This window comes from Stegodyphus dumicola, chromosome 2 (assembly GCF_044657685.1).
Source record: "Stegodyphus dumicola isolate Sdum_Otavi_A_Nest chromosome 2, ASM4465768v1".
NCBI classification, from domain to species: Eukaryota; Metazoa; Arthropoda; class Arachnida; order Araneae; family Eresidae; genus Stegodyphus; species Stegodyphus dumicola.
In genome coordinates, this window is record NC_140769.1 from 161,290,509 (window position 1) to 161,311,913 (window position 21,405).

General features: G+C 35.5%; 1 protein-coding gene and 1 long non-coding RNA gene across 4 annotated transcripts in view; one reads left to right on the forward strand and one right to left on the reverse strand.

Moving 5' to 3' along the window:
* The window catches only part of MESR6 (misexpression suppressor of ras 6), a 692,054-nt gene that overhangs the window by 154,337 nt on the left and 516,312 nt on the right, over positions 1-21,405 (forward strand). The gene's annotated exons all lie outside the window — the stretch shown is intronic.
* LOC118188542 (uncharacterized) overlaps positions 2,532-21,405 on the reverse strand; it is a 311,615-nt gene continuing 292,741 nt past the window's right edge. Inside the window, exon 4 of the long non-coding RNA XR_015039641.1 lies at positions 2,532-3,181. This is a non-coding gene — a long non-coding RNA (uncharacterized LOC118188542). The remainder of the gene's footprint in view (positions 3,182-21,405) is intronic.

Consider the following 21,405-nt stretch of genomic DNA (forward strand, 5'->3'; position numbering starts at 1 on the left):
CAGTCGATGAGCAGAACCTGCGCACGAATTGGAAAATATGTAAAGTAAAATGTAAAAGAATACGAGAAGAAAATGTATAACACGGAAAAAAGCGCCGTGACTAATAGAGAAATTATCGAGTGAGTTCTGAATGACATTTTATTTATTTATTTATTTTTTTTTTTTTGTTTCATATGTTTCATCATCTTCTTCCCCCAATATTTCATTCCAGTCTCTTTAATCAAAGAACTCAAATTTGCTCAATAAATTTAAATCTTATTACTTCTAGAATTTCTGTTAAAAAAGCGAAGTCTCTCTCATCCTTTTTTTTTTTTTTTTTTTCTTTCTTTCTAAATTTTGTTTTTAGTGAAGGCTTTAAAAATGTCAATATTTGCATATTATACCCAACCTCTAAGCGAACTTAAGATCATACAAAAATGTCCATCAAATCAATTTTATGATGAATGGTTTTGATCCTGTATATCTGTAAATGGAGTTGATTCTTGACAAAGCAAATGTTAAGGGTGCAGATCGATCAGGCCTTTCGCATTATTTCGCGTATTCTTTTATTTGTTCAACAAAATCTACGCTATTGATAGATAGTCTTAATGGCAGTTAAGGCAGCATTAGATTCTAACAGGACCAGTCAGAATACCAATGTCATATGTATCCAAGATAGTCCTTTATATCCCTTATCTAGATGTGAGTCTATAACTTTTTTTTAATTTAGACTCAATTAATGCCGTTATGGCTTCTGCAGGGCGGACGTCATACTGCAAAGGCTTTTCCCGGCCAGTAGTCCTTAGTAGTGTAAAAAAAAAGTCTTAATGGCAGTTGCATATTTCGTGCGTTATACGTATTAGCACAGCTTAAATTGCGCCGGCTTCGGTAATTCTCAGTTTTTGGGATAAATCATAATTCTAGCCGGAGCTCACCGGAGCCCTAAATGAGCAGGCTCCGGCGCTTCTTTCATGTAACTGAACAGCAATTTCAGTAGAAACTTGATCTCGAAAAGTTTATTTTTTTCAATAAAATTGTATTGCAAATCGCTTATTACAGTTTAATTTATCTCTTTACATTTTATTTAATTACTTTAATCTTTAATAATTTAACCATTTTAACAATAATTAATTAACTTTTATTTAATTAAATAATAACTGAGAGATATTAATTAAACAATAATTAATTAATGTGGTCATAATTAACTATTTAATTTTTAAAAATTATTAATAATTTTAATAGTCATTTTAGTTATTTATATACTTATGTCCCTCTTTGCTGACGGTCTTCCATAGAACTCCGGCACTTCTAATTTTAGAAATTAAGTGCTGCGCATTAGATGATGTATTTATACTGTAAAGTAAGTTAAGAGAAGCTGTTTCTAAGAAAATCATGAAAACCGAAATTTTATTTACATAATTGTGTTATGTTGTAATTACTCCGACCCCGTCCAACAACCTACTAGAGGAGTCCTTGAAATTAGAAGCCCTCAGAATGTCAGAGGCCAAAAGAATTTCTTCAAGAAATCCTTCATTGTAAGATCCAAGCAATCCAGAATACGATGATGGTGGAATACGTAAATCTTCAGTATTTGCAGGTAGGAAAAATCTTTTGGCCCAACTGAGAAAGAACCATTTCAGATGCCGATTCACAATTAAGTTTCTAACCATTTATTTTCGAAGACTGTGTTTTAGAATTGCGAAGCTTTCTTCCTTGCTTCGTTTTCCCTCACGACATTTTGTACGACGACATTTTAGTCTTGCGCTGTTTTCTCCGCGATGTTTTCGGTGGAGACTTCGAACATTGCATCTCAAAGGTTTATTTTACCATTAAAGTGATAATGAGTTTAGAAAGAAATCGCCAACACTTAGTAGAATTTTATTCTTATTTATTTATTTATTTTTTATTTTTGATATATTTCATGGGCATTTTTTTAACTTTAATTTTCTGTTTCAAAACTTTTTTATGCTTTTTGAAAAACATAAAAATTTATTTTAAACTTTTTGTTATTCATGTAATTTCCCCTTATTTTAAGATTAGTTATCTCAGGAATGATGTTAGTGGAAGATTCATTCATCCATGATATCAGATGTAGTCCCTTGTTTACGACTGTTGGATTATTGTTTTAGACTTTATGATACCTCGACACCTGCACGCATTTCTTTGGAACTCCGTCTCGAATTTAACAGCTACGAACTCTTTTGCATAACAGCATGCGATCGGATTAATGCTTACAGTGTAAAGGAGTAAGGATGCTAACATTTAAATGCACGAACTGACATCAACAGGGTTGAAATACAACAGGTTTGCTATATGTATTTCAACCATTCTTTATGGCTCAGTTTGTTTTTAACAGGACTTTGGTGTCGGTAGGGAAAATGACCGATTCCTGGAATTTTAAACTTAAGACTCCGACTCCCTCATATATATGTAAGCATATACACATATGTTACATTTTTTTTAATAAAAAAGTAATAGATGCTACAGAAAAAAAGATGATGCCATTTTAGATTATTTATATTAATCAGCATTTATTATGAATTGGAGGAACTGACATCGAACGATTAATTTCGGCAAGATCTTGTTGGATAGAAGACCATAGATCCGATTTGATAAATTTCAGAGCTTAATAGTCTTTTCACACTAACTCGAGTAGTAGGAAGAGCTGTTAGGGCTACTTCTTTTAACTTTTCAGGATGGGTTTGTATAAGTTCTAAAAGAGGTGTCTCGCAAGAGCGATTTTATTCGTCTATTTCTTCAAGGGGCTGTGTAGAAATCTTCTTTGCATTTTTTCATTTTTGTATCTAAAAGCTCTTGGTTCTTTACTTTCATTCGCTTTGCCGTAGCCTTTTCAATATTACCCAAATATTTCTCAAAATCGAATTTATTATTGTAAGGGATGATAGAGACTCGGTTGCGGTGTCTGCAGTCTGACTGTCTTAATTTGAATACTCCATTTGTTCTGAGGATAACTTCATACTTAGTAAAAGTTCGTAGATGGCATTCTTTGCCTTTTTAATTTGTTTGCCATCCAATAATATTCGGTGTTTTGGATCTACATATATTGAACCCAGCAAAATCTCGTTGTCCAGCAAGCAAACTAGTTTCTTTTTTCTTCATTGAGGAAATGATTTCTTCTGCAATAAGCCTTCTCGCAGAAACAAGCCTCCTGTTAATTCTTCAGATTGTGGCTTTTTTATAGCTATAAGAAAATAGAAAGAAGAAGATTAGAGTAGATAGAAAGAAGAGTTTCCAATTCTGCAAGATCATTTCACAGTCTTTCTGTTAATAGAGCATCAGCTTATCTACATCTTCTACAAAAATTCTTAATTCTAACAACCTTTTTATCATCAAATATGTACTTCCCCATCGCGTTGCTTTATCAATAAGTGCTCCTTTTCCTGCTCACCTCCTCAGAATGGCATCCATTTTAGGAGTTCTTTCTGCTATTGCTGCTTGCTTAATTTACCAATGAGATTTATAACTAAATGAAGTAACTAAATTAATCAATTTAATGAATAATGGCAAATATCACATCCCTCATTTATTTATTAATATGTCAATAAAATAGAAAATAACTAAATATTTAGTAATGTATATAGTCCATAAATAAAGTTAATAACTCCATTTGTCATTATTATTTTTTTTTTCATTTAACTTTCATTTCAAATTCGAACTGTCCAACAAAAACTAAAGTCGGAGTCGACCTGTTTTTAGGGACTTCAACTAAGACTTTTTTTACCCCAAAATCTGCCTAATTCCGATTCCAACTCCATTACTCCACAGCCCTGTGTTAAGAAAGAATACACTGCAATTATTCTGCTTTCTCAGTCTTAATGATCAATCAACAAAGTCAATTCGAATCATTATGCATTACAGAATTGATTTTCTAGTGAGTTTGGTAATCTTTAAAGAGCCGAGCAGGTGATGAAATTCTGTTTCCGCATTAAAATATGAATGCAATATAGATGTTCTACATTTCATTTCCTAAATTGAAATCCTTTTCTCTCTCTCTTTTATAATCACATCTAATGTATTTAATAGTTATGTATCACAATCGAATAAAAATGATTTGGTAGTCGGCATATGCCAGGCGATATCTTCGGAACAAAGAAGCTCTTTGCGAAAGTAACCCAAAAATATGCCACAAATTGGAGACGGGGAGGGGGGGTTGTGGAAGACCTTTGCGGAAGAAGCGTTTGCCACCTGACTCTCCCTCCCACATTTTTTCGGCCTGTCCACCCTCTGAATCAGGTGTTTTCTATGGGTGGAGAGCGGATGTGGGATCGACCTATATTTCTAAATCTTGCATTTTTATTATTTAACGCAATCATCTCACAGGAAGCTGTGAATCATTTCAAGATTCTGTACTTTAGCGCCTCAGAGTTAAAAAACAGAGTGATTCAAAATGGTTGACCTGATTTCACATATGCATGATTTCCTATCTAGTAGTCGTTATTAATTTTATATATATCAAATGGAGAAGGATGTAAAGAACTAAGACATTCATCCTCTCTGCTTTTGCGGTGTAATATATAGCACATGTTCGGTTCCGAATTTGCAGCCGGACAAGAAAATATGGTCTGTTTTCCGATCATAAATCTTCAAAAGAAGTCTCCCGTTTTTATATAGAATGCCACCACTGTGTTCATAAGAAGTGTCTGAGGAATGCTTCGTTTAGGTCTGTGGCAGTGGATCGATGGTTTAGCTTTCCATGGTTGGGCTTTTAGGTTATAAGGTTTCTACTCTTTTGCATTAAACAATTATTTATAATTTAATTATTCAGTCTTTACTACAACTTCTCTCTTCTGTTTTCTTACCAGAAATGTAAATGAGTTAAAAAGTATTTAAGCTGAGGTTTTTAGCTTGTAAGACAGAGTATGTTTCTGCCTCTGGAGACTACATTACTCATTTTCGCCAACTCTGATAAAATTGTAATTATTCGACTTCGCGCTATAGCTGCCATCATTAACACCGGTGAGAAGTTCTGAGCCAATTTAGATTTACATTAAAATGTGTAGTCTTTGATTACTAGGTTAAGTTTTAAATTTTGTATTTGACTCTTACTATAGTTCCATCGCCATAAGTGGTGGCTGGTATTGTGAGCACAAGAAGAACGTTTATGTTTTGAAGTCTGTTAAATAAAAAGGTTTATTTTAAACCTTTTCAAGACTTTGCAGTTTCCTTCAGACGCTGCAGTTCATTCTAGGTCTTTAGGAGATTGGAACTAGCGTATGCTTGCTACCAAAGAAAGCCAAATTCTATAAGGTCATGGATTTTTACACCATTGACTTTTTCAGTTGTGGTTGTAATGATGCAGTAGTTCGTGCCATCTTTGAACATAACCTCTTAATGATGTCAAAAATTATTTTTTTATTAAGAGTAAAGAGTTAACATTGCTCATCACATACATTTGGGAATCCTTTTTTGTCAGATTTTTATAGCTATTAGCTTTCTAATCTTCATAGAGTTCTTTAGTACATTAGAAAAATCAACAATTCTGTAATGCTTTGGTACTCCAAAGTGAATGTTGGCACAATTACGTTTAAGTTAAGGAAGATTATAGTCTTCTATAAATGCATCCTAGCCGAGTGGTTCTTAAATTTTTTTTTTTTTTTTCATTACAGTTAGTCTTGACTAAAAATTTAACATACGCTCAAAATAAAATTTCTTAAAATACAAGCTGTTAAAAGATGCTATTACTATTTGCAAATTACTATTTTTTTATTTACTGGAACACATAATTTTAATAAAATTGTTTTAAACGGGACAAAACCGTTCTAAAAGATCTGCTTTAACATCTTTTACTGCTTTAACATCGTATTTTATTGACAATTATTCTATTAAATATAAGAAAAGAAATTAGCTTTATTTAAAAATGCAAAAAGAAAGTTTATCGTTTAAATTCTTTTAAAATATTCAAATTTAAAAGTAAGAGAAAATATTAAACTCGAGCATAATTTTTTAAATCAAAATCTTTAATTCTTATACAGTAACTAACATATTATGAATCCTTAATTTTTTCAATAACATGTTTTGTGTCTACATACTAGGAGATAGCATTCTGTTGTTTGATTATCCAACTGAAACTCTTAAAGTTAGGTCTGCTTTCAAGTTTCTTTTGTTGCAGTATTTTATATCAGTATCAATGTTGCAGTATATTTAAGTACATTAAGGAAGAAAAAACATTTTCGAGTATGTTTGTTGAGAAAGCGTAAACGTGATGGCACGTTTAGTGGTTTGACTAATTTTGTTATTCTAATTCTGTGACTAATTCTGTAAAACTTCAAAATCTTTTAAATACATTTTCTTGAAAATGGAATTCAGAGTTTCATAGCAAAGCAGTTCGTTTCATTCTTTCGAAAGAACTTCGAACTGGAATCTTTCTCTCATAGTCTTGTATCCGGAATTCTTTTTATAAATTCTTTGAAAAATATTCCCCCCAAAATTTGATCAAGCCGGGTGGCTTGACGGGTAACTCATATATTATCTATCATATATACGACAACATATTGTAGTTTATACTTTGCTGAGTTACAAAGACATAAAATTCAATAGTTTGGTATTTTTACAAAACTCAAGACAAGATAAAAAAATTCGGTACACAGCGGAAATAGAATTTGTGCAGCTGAAACATGTTTGAACTTGCGCAGTTTTTATTCTCTTACAGAGATACAAATAGCTCTTTCGTTTTCCAAGGAGTTTGGTTTACTGATGTTTGGATGGCAGGAGTTTGGCTCCTGCAACTCTACACGAGATAAAAGAAAGAATGTCGGTGAGAACATTAATTTCAATTAGTTAATTCAAATGTTTACCGCTAATAACACTTGCGGTGGGCAAATTAATGTCAGTTAGTTAATTCAAATGTTTACCGCTAATAACACTTGACGAAGTTTTAATAGTGATCTATAAATATAACTTACTATCTGTATAAAGTTTTTGAGATCTTCCAATTTTTTAACTGATTCTAAATGAAATTTCATGCGCTTTCATATTTACAGAAGGTAAAGAAGGAAACTTTTTTTTTTATTTAGGTTTTATTTCAGCTTCCTCTCAGTTACAAATTTCTAGTAAATTCATTTTCGGGCGTTCACGTTTCGTATGAAAACATTCTTTTAATAAAAATGTTTTTATTGAATGTAAAGAGCGTAGTATCCGAAAACTTTTTGCGTAAGAAATTTTTCATTCAGTGTAATATTATTTAAACATACGTGCTGATATTTCTGTTAAATCCTAAGCGAAGAAGACTTATCATCCGTAGGCCGAAAGATATTTCGATTATCATCATAATGACCAGAAGCAGCTGTAAGGATCTTAAGTTTTACTAACGTTTATTTTATTTTAAATCTTTACTATCACTTCTTATTTTCTACTTCCGGCCAGAATTATAAGCGTGAAGGAGTTTATGCAAAGTTGTCTGGCGAACGCCAAGTATTTAAGTGTGGCCTTTTTGCCAAGCAGAAGAGAGGAAGCCGTGAGTTCGAAGCAGGCCGCTTACCTTAGAAGTTACGCAGTTGCTACTTTGCCTTCCAGGCCAGAGGTTTTAATCCTCTTGATAAATTAAACGTATTGTAGTGTTCACAGTCTCTGTGCTACATACGCTTCCTGTTATTATAAGGCCAATCTTATTCTAAAGTTAAATTAGAGTTTAGTTTTATTTTGATATCTTTTAAGTTAGACCCCGAATGGAGGGTCATTGTATTCCGAAGTACGGAAGTCATTGTATAGAAAGAAAAAAATAAAGGGTTTTGTATACCCTTCGTCTGTATCCTGTCTACTTACTACAATTAGTGAACATAGCTTTAGTAAGCTCTCTGTTCTAGTCAGGTCATTGTATGTTTCCGAAGAAGGTTAGAAGAAACATTGAACCTGATAGTGGCGCCCGACGAAGAATAACCATGGCCGAGTTTCAAGAAGAACCTGTGCTGCCTGCAGAAACAGCTCAGAATCCAGAAATGCCAGCTGCCGCCCTGGAAGGATTTGGGTACATTGTCCAGACCATGCGCGCTTCGATGAAACCAGAAGCAACGTTTAATGGAAACTCACAGGTAACCAGTTTTTTGGAAAAATTGGATGACCACTTCATGCTCTACCCCGTGCACGAGTTTCAAAATGTTACCTTAGCTACCAGCGCTTTGAGGGGCCAAGCGCTTAACTGGTTCAAATGTATCGGCAGAAGTCTCTTGGGTCAAGCAGGAAGTCCCACCTATACCTACGAAAATTTCAAGACTGCCCTACTAAAAGCCTTCCCTGTTGTAAGGGATCGTGCGAAATTAGAAACAGAACTTTTCAGTATATATCAACAAAGAATGGAAAACCTCTCGAGTTTTATTTTAAGAAAAATTCACGTTTTCAAGCTCTTGTATGGAAACCGTCCGGATCCTGAAATAATTCAAGTGATTTTGCCGAGGTTACTACCCCAAGTGCAAGACTTTATTGAATTGAGAAATCCGACTACACTGGAAAAATTATTTGAGCTAGCAATCCAGTTTGAAAGTAGAAGAACGGCGGACGTCGAAAGAAGACGCCAATATCAACAGCGAAACCAATTTGGTACGCCAAGACTACAGCAAACTCAAGCACATGGCTACGGAGAAAAAGCGAATCAGTGGGCAAGGAAACCCGAGCATTCAAAAACAGCCGGCGAACGTCGACAGTTCAATAGCAACCCAGGAAAAAAGTCTCAAGGCCAGTGGAGAAAGAAGGAAAGCACCGAAAGGAAAAATAATTTAAACTAAAACGGATTTCTGCTGACGAGAGGGTGCGGAAATCCGAAGGCCACGAAAACCCCTCTTCCTACAAGTTAAATACAGTAATGGTGAAAAATTTAACTCTTCCGAAGATTGAAGTCTTGGTAAATAATATCCCGGCCACCGCACTCCTGGATACCGGCGCGCAGTGTTCCTGTGTGGCAGAAGTCTTTTTTAGAAAGTATTTTCGCAAATACCGCATATATAATGCGGATAATACAACAATATTAGCGGCGCAAGGAGAACAATGTAAGTGCGTAGGTAAAGTACCTTTGTACATCCGTATCAAGGACGAACAAGTAAAGGTGATGTTTTTTATAGTAAAGAATTTGCAAGCACACTTAATACTAGGAATAGACTTTCTTTCAGACGCACAAGCTACACTGGATTTTAATGAAGCGTCTCTTAAGCTGACGATGAAACCAGTGCGTGTAGAAAAGGTTGAACCGCCAAGGTTAAATCTCGACCACTTGCCTAATGACGAGCAAGATAGAATCCGACAAGTGGTAAGTGAATTTGCTTCCTTATTTAGTGATATTCCAGGATTTACCCAGGTTACTAACCATAGTATTGACACCGGAGATGCATTGCCGGTTCGTCAAAAACCATACCGGTATGATAAGAATAAGGAAAAAATTATAGAATGGCATATTACCGATATGCTACGTAAAAAGATCGTAACGCCTATCTCAAGTAGTTATGCTAGTCCGGTGGTTTTATGTAAGAAAAATAATGATTATCCTTTGGAGCATCCAAAAAGGTGGAGATTCGCTATTGATTACCGTAAATTAAATTCCATAACGAAATATCCGGTATATCCGTTACCGATTATAGAAGAAATTTTAAGGAACATAAAATCAACCAAATTTATGACGACTTTAGACTTAACGACTGGTTATTTTCAAATAGGGGTGAGGCCTGAGGACGTGCCTAAGACTGCTTTTATAACCAAACTCCAAACACGGCTAACTTTTTAACTCCAAACACGGCAAAGAAGCTCTCTTCTTTTCTAGGACTTTGTTCATATTATAGGTCCTTTATAAAAGATTTTGCGGCTATCGCTGAGCCATTGTTAAAATTAAAAAGGAAAAAGGCAAGATTCTCGTGGACGGCTGAAGCCAATAGTGCTTTAGAAAAATTAAAACAAGCATTAACGCAAGCCCCTGTGTTGAAATTTCCTGAAAAGGATGAAAATTTAGAAATTTCAGCGGATGCTTCGGATTATGCGGTAGGAGCGGTACTTTCGCAAAATCAGCAGCCAGTGGCATTTTTTAGCCGAACTTTAAATCAAACACAAAGAAACTATTCCGCGACCGAGAGAGAGGCACTTGCAGTTCTGTTAGCAGTGCAAAAGTTCCGAGTCTATTTTGGAAAGGCGCCGATAACAGTATATTCTGATCATGCGGCGGTAACTAGATTGTACTCTGGGAAAAATTTATCCCCAAGGTTAATAAGATGGGCACTCAAGCTGCAAGAATATAATCTGGTAATCAAGCATACCCCCGGAAAGGAAAATATCGTAGCAGATGCCCTGTCACGAATTAAATTAGACGAACAGGGTAATACCGTAAAAGTTGCAATGCTGACAGCGTGTACAATAAATTCCCGAGAAACTGTAATAACCGAACTGGGTAAGGATCCTGAGTTTGGAAGTATTTATGAGTATTTGAAGGATCCTGAAAATTTTAGCCACCAAGATATTGTGGCGATAAGAAATAGGGCGGCCCATTACGAACTAATAGATGGTCTATTATTTTATACAAAAACTACGAATTCCAACAACGAATTTCGACCTGTTATCCCAGCTAGTCTTAGATTAAATATCCTGCAAGAGCTCCATGACAGCCCTTTAGCTTCTCATGCTGGTATTCGAAAAACTACTCAACGCGTACGCGAGGCAGTCTACTTTCCTGAACTGCAAAAGTTAACAAGGGCGTATGTCCAGTCCTGCCCAACATGTCAAGCCGTTAATTATATTAATTCCCGCCCGGCCGGGTTTCTAAATAGTATTAAATCCGAATTTCCAAATGAAATAATCGGCATCGATTTATTGGGCCCTTTCCCAAAAAGTCAGTTAAACAAAAGTCGCTATCTCCTTGTTATAGTTGATCATTTTAGTAAATGGACCGAAATTGTTCCCTTAAAACGAGCCTCCGCGAAATTAGTTACCGATTCTATTTTAAATAAATATATTTTAAAATACGGGGCGCCCCTAAAAGTTATATCGGATAATGGTCCTCAATTTGTAAGTAATATATTTGAAGACATGTGCCAAAAACTGGGCATACGTCATTTAAAAATGGTCCCGTATCGGCCGCAATCAAATATAGCGGAACGGGTCAACAGAAATATAGTGAAAATTATCCGTAGTTATGTTAAAAATTTTCATAAAAGCTGGGATAACTATGTCAATGAATTTGCTTTCGCCCTTAGGACCGCAAAACATGATACAACGGGCAAAACTCCTGCTGAGTTATTTCTAGGCAGAAAGGTTATAACACCGTTAGATAAACTATTTTATGTGCAACAAAGAGCCCCAGAATTTAAAATGGGTGATATAGAAAAACTAATAAAAGAAGCAAAAAAGAATACGGAAGTAGCACAAAGAAAACAAAAATTGTATTATGACTTGAAACGACGGGGAGTAACTTATAAAGTAGGGGATGAAGTACTAAAAATTAAGCATTCACTTTCTTCAGCACCAGAAGATAAAACTGCCAAATTTTTTCCACGCTTTGAAGGACCATATGTTATAGAAAAAATAACTCACGCTGTTGTAGTGTTAAAGGCAAGAAATGGTGAAACCTGTTCCGCAAACATTGATCAAATCAAGCCCTACTTCGATCGTAATAAAATGCAAATCTTTTCAGATCTTTTGCAGGATCCGGTACGGCAGACACCGCAGGTACAAGTTCCAGAGGTGGGAAAACGACAGGTACAAGGGCAAGCCAATGAGAGACAGAAGCAAGTGAAAAGAAAATTGCCCCGCGGAAAAACTGAAGGTAAAAAGAAAAAGAAGCCGTTCCACCGTCCAAAAAACAGAGTTCACGAACACCCCCAGAATGAAGAAGGGAGAAGGACGACGTATGTGGAAAAGACCGGGAGAAAGGACGGCAACTATAACCCGGCTGTGAAACGGAAGATTGACTCATCCGACAGAACTCTCCGCAGCAAAAGTCGCCGAACTGCGGAAGGGCCATCAGCGGCGGAGGAAAAAGTACAAGAAAAATTTGAACGGCCAACAACGAGGTCCAAGCAGGATCACGACAGAAGTTTCCCGGTTCCACCAAGACCAGCTGCCTTCAAACGGCCAAGACCACAAGCAGAGCACAAAAGGAAGATGTTCAAGGGTGGCCGTAGTGGTGAAAAACGGAAGCTTCCAGAGGAAAGCACTTAAGGGCGAGCCCGTACAAGAAGGAGGATCAACCAAGCTACGGTCTGCAGCACCTTTAAAGACTAGGCCCAGAAAAGGATGTCTGAATATTACAAAGATAAGTAAAATTTTATGTTACTTTACAAACTTAAGTTAATCTTTCATTCTTACTGCAAGTGGCAGATTTCAAGAAGTTTTACCTCATGCGAGGTCTACCTTTATCGCCAAAAGGGCGAGAAATGAGTTGTGACCGATTTTCTTATTCTGTTTTTCAATTACTCGCGCGTAAAACTAAAGTTGATGTATAATAGCGTTGTATAAAGACTTAAATATTGTAAAAAGTTATTGTATAAATTTTATTTAAAACATTCTAACAAGAAAGAAGTTTTAGTCTGAAAGACTTTTTGAAATGTAGTATTATTTCAATGTAGAAAGAATTGGCACTTGCTTTGAAAAGAATAGAAGTTAACAATGTACTACTAATGTATGTTTTCAAATGTGTAAAATTAACGGCATCTTGATATGTTCTTGTATACATGTGAACTGTTATTTTGAATGTTTAGAAATACCGTGATATGGTAAAAGTGAAAGTAATGTTAAAAATTTGTTATTCGTGTGACTGTAAAGATTAAATCATGGTGAATATGTGTTAAAGGTTGAATGATGTAGTTAGGCTCTCTGACGCTACACTTTAGAGTTAGCCACTTTCAGAATAGTACCTCAGGGTCTAGAGTTGAAATTAGGGTGTGTTAAGAGGTCTCGTATGTTGAATTTTAACACGTTAGTGTTTTGATTGTAGGAGGAAGTGTTGAACACATAGACAGAAACATATTCGTGTTTGGTGTTTTTACAACACATGTCAGAGAGCACGGGGAGAGATAATTAAAATAGTCATGAATGAAATAAGAATGTTAACAAAAGTATATTCTATATGTTATTTGCAATGTCATTCTGTAACATTTCATTAAACTAGTTTTCCTTCCAGATCTCTGGAAGGAACCAGAATTGAATAAAGCTCCTGTTTAGATGCAGTACAGATGAAAAAGAAAAAAGATTGTTGTATATTCCGGGAGCTGCTATTGTAACAAATTTCTTTCTTTTAAAATTTTCTAGTTTCTAGCTAAGTTATGATTGTAAAAGGTTGGCCTCGCGTTAGTTTCTAGAGCTAAAAGTTTTCAACAAGGTCGTTTTAGACCTCAGTTTCAAACTAATTAACTCTGGCGGGAAGTATGTAAGGATCTTAAGTTTTACTAACGTTTATTTTATTTTAAATCTTTACTATCACTTCTTATTTTCTACTTCCGGCCAGAATTATAAGCGTGAAGGAGTTTATGCAAAGTTGTCTGGCGAACGCCAAGTATTTAAGTGTGGCCTTTTTGCCAAGCAGAAGAGAGGAAGCCGTGAGTTCGAAGCAGGCCGCTTACCTTAGAAGTTACGCAGTTGCTACTTTGCCTTCCAGGCCAGAGGTTTTAATCCTCTTGATAAATTAAACGTATTGTAGTGTTCACAGTCTCTGTGCTACATACACTTCCTGTTATTATAAGGCCAATCTTATTCTAAAGTTAAATTAGAGTTTAGTTTTATTTTGATATCTTTTAAGTTAGACCCCGAGTGGAGGGTCATTGTATTATGAAGTACGGAAGTCATTGTATAGAAAGAAAAAAATAAAGGGTTTTGTATACCCTTCGTCTGTATCCTGTCTACTTACTACAATTAGTGAACATAGTTTTAGTAAGCTCTCTGTTCTAGTCAGGTCATTGTATGTTTCCGAAGAAGGTTAGAAGAAACATTGAACCTGATACAGCTTCACTTTGATTTCGTATTCTTCGTCTTTTAGCAAACAGTATTTATTTAATTGGTTATTTATCTATCTTGACCCATTTAAGAAAAGTTTCCTTTTTAGAAAGAAAAGGGACAAAATTTCAAACTTCTTTCTTTGTAGACCGGAAAAAATCCAAAACAAATTACAAGGAAATATGTTATTGCGAACTCTTAGTGTTGCCAGTTGTAGTAACTGTTTGTCAGTAAAGCATATATATGTCTTGTTGAGTTTTAAACTTTATTTGCACAGCAACCACCATTCGTTTCTTTGCATCTATGCTCAAAGGTTTTGAGTATAAATCTTATTATAAAAAACAACAGGGAATTTATTACCAGAGCTATGCGTATTCTTCTTTCCAGAAATTGCTCAAATCGGTCTTTCGTAATCCCAAACACATTACTTGATTGAATCCTAAAATGCGCTGTCTCAAGATTTGCCAAATGCTCAAAAAGCAAATTACAATTTATCTTTGCTGCATCTATTCAAGCCAGTTTTATAGGAATGTAAGTATTCATGGATATGATAGATATAACAAAACCTAGTTGTCGCTTGCCGAGATCTTTCAAGAAAGAAGCCATATCTCTCTCTAACTGACCGCAAATCAATTGAAGCACAAATAGGCTAAGCCATAAATAAAGGATTAAATAAACAAACTGTGAGAAAAAATAGAGGAAACTAAACGATCGCATCCCTGTATGCTGCTGGCCGTCTATTCCTTTCTCCGTGATCTTCTATTTTGTGGAATGAACCCTTTCCACAAATGCATTGACCTTCCTCCCTTTAACCCTCGAAACGTTCGATGAACTTTTGAGGCTCCGGAAAGGATGCTCTGCACCCCATGGGAAAGGATTGGGGCAGAAATGTCGAGAGGGATAATATAAGGGGCATTTTCACTATAGGAATGGAGGTACTATTTTCGAATTGCGATTTCAGTATAAACTGGTCTCTTGTTTGAAGAAAAGTCATCTTCCAAAGAAGACTCCATCTTGTTATTAGTACAGATTAGTTAAGTAAAAACTAATCATCAGGTAATATTTTTTTCGAGGCTTGTTTTTCTTTCTGTCGTTTTAGATTTGTCCATTTGAGTACGATTCTTCTGAATTACGACTTCAGTTTGAAGGGCCCAGTGGGAAAGAGGCCTATGGCACATGTCTACCGATTTAAAAATTTTTTGCGCAATGAGGCAGCTCGTTGTGGAAAAAAAAATCGCCTGTTAATTTAATAACACTGCAGAAAATAGAAGAATGCTATATTCCTTTTTCCTGTAAAATCACGATTCTGTGGCACGTGGCTCTTGTCCATTTAGTCCTTCATTTTAAATCTTATTTAGATTTCGTGAACAAAGTTCCAGCTTGCTGTTATGAGATACTGTGTTATGATGGATACTGAAGGCAAGGTTCGTTATAGGTATAACAATGCTTCCTTATCCGCGGGCAAATTATTTCAGATTCTAGAGCCCTTATTCTGGGCTAGCTGGATTCGTTTATTTAGTTTAGGCAAAAAATCTTAAGGATATCTGTCTAATATAGATTCCCGTTTTGACTGATAATGCAACAACATATAGAATCCGACGGTCCATATATCACTTTTCCAACTACCTAACTCTCGAGAGGACTTTCGAATAGAAAGATTTTAATTGGTTTCATTTTCCCTGTTACCGTAGCCACAAATGTCCATACCCTATCCGGTGCTCGAGTCCGGGTTTAATAATACGTACACCCCATGTCTGCTAATTATCATCTCTGATGGCTTTACCACTGTAAAGGAAACCCGAATAATATTGACATGTATATTTGTATAACATATATATGTACGAAAATGTTAGCTGCTTAACTACATAGAATAAAGCATCATAAGTATAAAATAAAGTAATCATAAACCAGTTTTTAACTTTACATTGTAGAGGGTGTCTAGAAGTCTTGTTATCCGGAAGTTCTGTGTATAGACATGCATTTCATGTCTGTTTGACTAACACTGGTTGATTATCTCATTTAGCAGTGCGTTACAGCTTAACATTGTTGCGATGCAACATGATGCGACGCCATAATCCTGTGCGAAATTTTACGAAGCTTCTACGTCGACCAAATGCTTTCCTAACATTTACTTTCGACTCTTCAGATGTCTGATAGTTTAGTTGCGGTACATGTTCTTTAATGATACCTGATATGGTATCATGTCATAGTGAGAAATCGGGACTACTGGTAGAACAATCACTATAACAACATTCTGCCTAGAACGTTGAAGCGATATAAAAAGGCAGATACAAGTGACAATTTTTTATTCGGAAATCGCGTTTACTGGTTGTTTTTCGCGTTGGAGATCATGTTGTGCCTTCGTAGGAGAGTAAGTTTCAGAAATGGATTGCGGATTATCATTCCGCGCAACTGCTCCTCACGTTGGTCGATATCCAACAATTGTTGAGAGAATGAGAATGAATCCGAATTTGCAATCGATGAATTCAGAAGGGCTACTACTAGTGACGTGCAGGCATGTCATCAACTTCTGCCTACTGCTGCCCCTTGACTTGTCTGCATCGCTTTTAGGGTTCGTACAGCTACCTTTAAGTTAAGCAATTAGGTATGTGTCCAGTTTCCTAACCCAAGGCGAAAGTATCTGCCCGTACGAAGTTTACAATCCATGGATTGTTAACATGGTACACATTGTTTCGTTTTCTCTTGATGCTACTGTACAGGAATCAGTGCATACAATATTGCGATCAACGAAGTACATGGATCTTCTAAAAAAAAACATAGGTAGTTTTGAAGAAGATTTGGCAGAATGAAGAAATAATAGAAAATTTTCTTCTGGAGAATTGATGTAGAGTTATGATGAATGTAGAACAATATCTGTTAACATTGGTAAATACCAGGCATCCCATTTCATCGTAAACTGAATTGAACTGGACGCTCATCGATGCATGAATGGCGTGAATTGGTATTTTTCTGATGAATTCCGCCTTTTGCGTACCGCATTATGATAGTGTGTGTGTGTGAAGTAAGAGAACGTTGGAAGTTTGCTTTCTTCATCGTCATATCGACTCAGGCCCTGGATTAGAAATATAGAGTGCCACTAGATAGACATATTGTTCAGCTTTACTTTGCGTGACCAGAATGATAAGCCACCATTGCATTACTGAGATTTTAATGCTTGTATTTGTGCCATATCTTCGGGACGTTCGTCGGCCCATCTTTCAACAGGAAAGGGCGAGATGACATGCTGTCCTGTTTCCTGAATACACAAAATGTTCGACTCCTGCTTTGGCCAGCGTGTTCTCGAGATCTTTTACCAACTGTGATCAAGAGTTTCCGAAAGATTGGCATGGCAACATCTTCTAGTCTGTACTGCCGATGATCTCATAATAATTTCATGCCGTTGATCTCATACCGATGATCTGCCAATGATTTCATGATAAACCGCATGCCGTAATATTCAGTATCCACAGCTGCCATCTGAAGTCTATTCGACGTCATGTTTATCCGTATAACAACTGCTATTGTTGCCAGATTCGGATGCTCGGAGTACTAATTTCTGTATGTTTTGTATCTCCAAATTACCTAAAATGTTAATTATTTATCTTTCCATTATAATATATTTGTAAAATGAATGTAATTTTTTGAGGTGCTTCCTTTCATAATGTATAATTTAATCATGTGACCTTACACTTGTTCATTTTCATTTCAAGCAATAAGTTCTTGTACTGTCAGGCTCTTCTAACATCGTTATTACCATGTTTTTTGAATCGATAGTGAAAATGCGTGATGTAAAAAACAGCACCGTATGCAATAATTTTTATTCCAAACAGCAACATGTTTCTGCAGAAACACATAAAACGCTTATGTGAGCTTCCGATTAAAATGTAAATAAGGTAGCCTAGACACAATTTTTCCAATTAAAAATTAGTGCCAAAAGAACTGGATTCTGCATTATGGCAATGCACTTGCTTCCAGTTTAGTGGAAAATAAGTGAAATATTTGCCATCCTAAAAACATGGCAATTCTCCTTTATGTCCCTTAATCGTTAGATATAGATGTACATGACTCTTCTTTCCTTTTCGTAGGAAAAAAAAAAAAAAAAAAAGGGAAAAGATTTAGCACCATAAAGTCCAGGAAATATCGCTGGTCATTCTGAATGCTCTTACAAAAAATGACTGTTATGTGTTTCTAATCGTAAGAAAAGAACTGAAACCGATGTTTATATTTCAATGAAAGCTATTTCGAAGATATTGGAAGGGAATAAGATATCAAGTGCGTTGAACAAATTTTCATAAGGAAATTTCACGAACTTTTAGATAGCGTCTAGTACTTCCTTTCTCTTGTGCGTATGAAAATATGATATTTTTTCATGCGTACGGAAATAATTGTGGCCTGGCGACCCAGACGGTATAGTGGTTAGGGGAGTCTACTGCGATACCGAAGGATCCGGATTCGAATCCCGGAGAAGAGATGGATGTTTGTAAATGAACAGTGTCTTTGCCGCATGGGAGCGCTCTAAATGTATGGCGAGCCGAAAGTCCTCTCATGTGGTTTGGTGGTAAGGAAGAGGGGTGGGAGATCCTCTGATTCCCCCGCCCACACACAAGGGTTGCTCTCTCTTAAAATTGAGGTGGAAATGGAAGTCCAACCTCCTCTCTGGCAACCATTCTTCTCTGAAATATATGGACAAGACAACAATAACAACAAATTGTGGCCTGTTCTCGCGTGCTGCGTGTTTAAAAACGATGTGTACTAAAAAACGATTGTTTCTTTATTTTTCAAAATTGTTTGGGCGGCGTAAAAGCGCCATTAACCCGTATATTGAATCTTCGGATACGGAGATTAAGTTCGGATTAACTTCAAGCTGTTGGTCAGAGTTAGTATAATTTTTAGCATTCTTAATTTATATAAATAAAATTTTTCATCAAAGCATCAAATATTTTTCAAATGTTTTCTCAAATCTTAAAGTTGTGAGAGAAGTACATTATTAGAATTTTTTGAATAGGACATTCTCCCTCGCATTTTATGCATATAGCAACAGTCAATTCTACTTTTGTTCATCATATGTGTGACTTCTTGCACGATTGGGCTAGAATTAACATTTATTTTAGGTGTATAAAAATATTAATTTTAGTGCTTAAAACATTTACTTTAGTGTTTAAAACATTTATTTTAGTATTTAAAGCATTTATTTTAGGTGTCTGTTCTATAAAGTGATAAATATAATAATAAACGTCCCATCATTAGAAATTGTTGCCTATAACTTTCACCATTAAAATTGGCCTTGATAACCTTTCGAAATAACTTTTCCAATTTAAGAAATTTCTTGTCATATTTTTTTTTATTTATTAAGTATGAAGCACTTAAATTCTTTTAAGTTACGGAATGAGAGTTTCTTGTTTTCTGTATACTATTGCTATTATAAAAATATCAAATATTTAATAAACGAAACTTAAGGATAGATTACTGGATCAAGAGTCTCTCTTATGATGACTCTTCACTCATTATTATAGGGCTTCAGACATTAAGTCTCATAATGAAAGAAATTCATTTACAGTTATGTCACATCTTTCCAAGAAGTAGCAGTATATCTCTACATACAAAAAATATGAACTACAGTAGATATCCACAGTGCGTTTAGACATAAAACAATGATATTCTGTTTAAAACTATTCATAATGTGATATATACATGCATATATTCATTATGAGATTCAACCAGAAAGAATCGTATTTAATTATTTTAATATTAAAATAAAATATCAGTGTAAAAAGAGGAAATTGTCACAAAAATTAAGCAGGACAATTATTGTAATACTATTTTTTTTTTTTTGCATGATTAATCGGAATAATTACTAATGTTTGTAACTGAAATATAAAATAAATTTTTGTTTAAAACTCCTTAAATAATTAATGAACTAAAAGTTAAAAAAATTATCTTTTGAGGTTGTAGAGACATTAGGTATTTTTGGAAGCAGTCAAGATAAAAAATTAGCAACCGGCCTTCGCCGGGAATCGAACCGCGGACCTCTGGAATACGATCCCAGTGTGCAGACCACCACACCATGAAGGCATCCCAAGAAGGCGGGAGAAATACCTTATAATATAAGGTCACTCTGAAACTTTTGAAATACAGCTAAAGCAGGGATAATCAACCTGGTCCAGTGGGCGATTTAAGCTTTCACTGGTGGGCGGTAGAGGTTTATGTGTAATAATGAAGATCACGAAAGATCGAAACATATTCACACATACATGAATGTATACCTATATTCATGTATTATGTATGTATACCTATATAAAATATATGTAAAAGTTCAGTTCTCTACTTGACCTTTGCTCCTCGCGCAGTGTATTCCTGTTTCCAATACATTTATGCGGCTTTGTCACTTCTGTTAGGTGTTATTCTGTGCTTGCTGTGTTATTCTGTGCTTATTCTGAGGAACATAGCATCGCGTTTAAATTTATGCGTTGTGGAGTAGTCCTCAATCATAAAAATTCGTTCTGCTCTTGGAAAGACTTAGCTGCGTCTTGCATCAAACAAACGGTTTTTAAAGCGAACAGCGTAAAATCCAATTGAAATTTCAAGTGACATATAACAGTACGTAGGTGTCATCCATTGAAACAATTTACCATTAATATGCTTTATAGAATTTCAACAGCTTTTGAAAGCTTGACATGTGCGGCTTTTGGATCACCATGTAATTCATAAGGATTTCACTGAGGCATTAGAAGAAAATATCTTAACTTATACCGCATTTTTGAAATTAATCGCGCATTTTCATGCCGATAAAACTTTCTGTGAAGGTGATTCAAACCTCTGTCATCTATTTACTTTATACACTTGACGACGTAGAATTAGTTTGAAGAAAACGTCTAATGATAAAACGAGTTAAGTCTTGGCCCGAATGATGTCTGAAATGTTAACGGAAGCAAAGAAAATAGGTCATGTTTTGATTCCGAGTCACTTTTGACCCTGATTTTTTTGTTTCAATATGCATGGCAAATGATTCTATGCAACTATGTGACTATGGTGAAACATATGTGTTCACCAATTTAATCTTGAGAATAGACAGGAAAGCATGTCTCGGGAATGGGCTTCTTCTCGTTTAAGCAAAATATATTGGGTGCCATCATCAACCAACTGGCCACAATTTTCTGTAATTCCAACTGGCTTGCAACGAGATTTATTATCTTCAATTTGGAACGAAAATTATAAGGTATTTCCTCCAGCTTTCCAGCATGCCTTCTTAATGTAACGGTAGCACACTTGGCCTGTAATCGAGAAGTCCAGGTTCAAATCCGGGCGAGAGCATTGCACATTTTTCACCGTACCCAGCATGAAAACATCTTAATAACTTAATAGTGGTAAAAGGTGGTGGACGGTAATTCGTCATCGCCAGGACTTGGCGATTGGGTCCCCTAATTCTCAGTTGCCCTTTTAAAAGGAGGAATATATAAGGTATTTTCTTCCTCTTTCCAGCTCTTGTAACGATAACACTCTCGGCGCGTG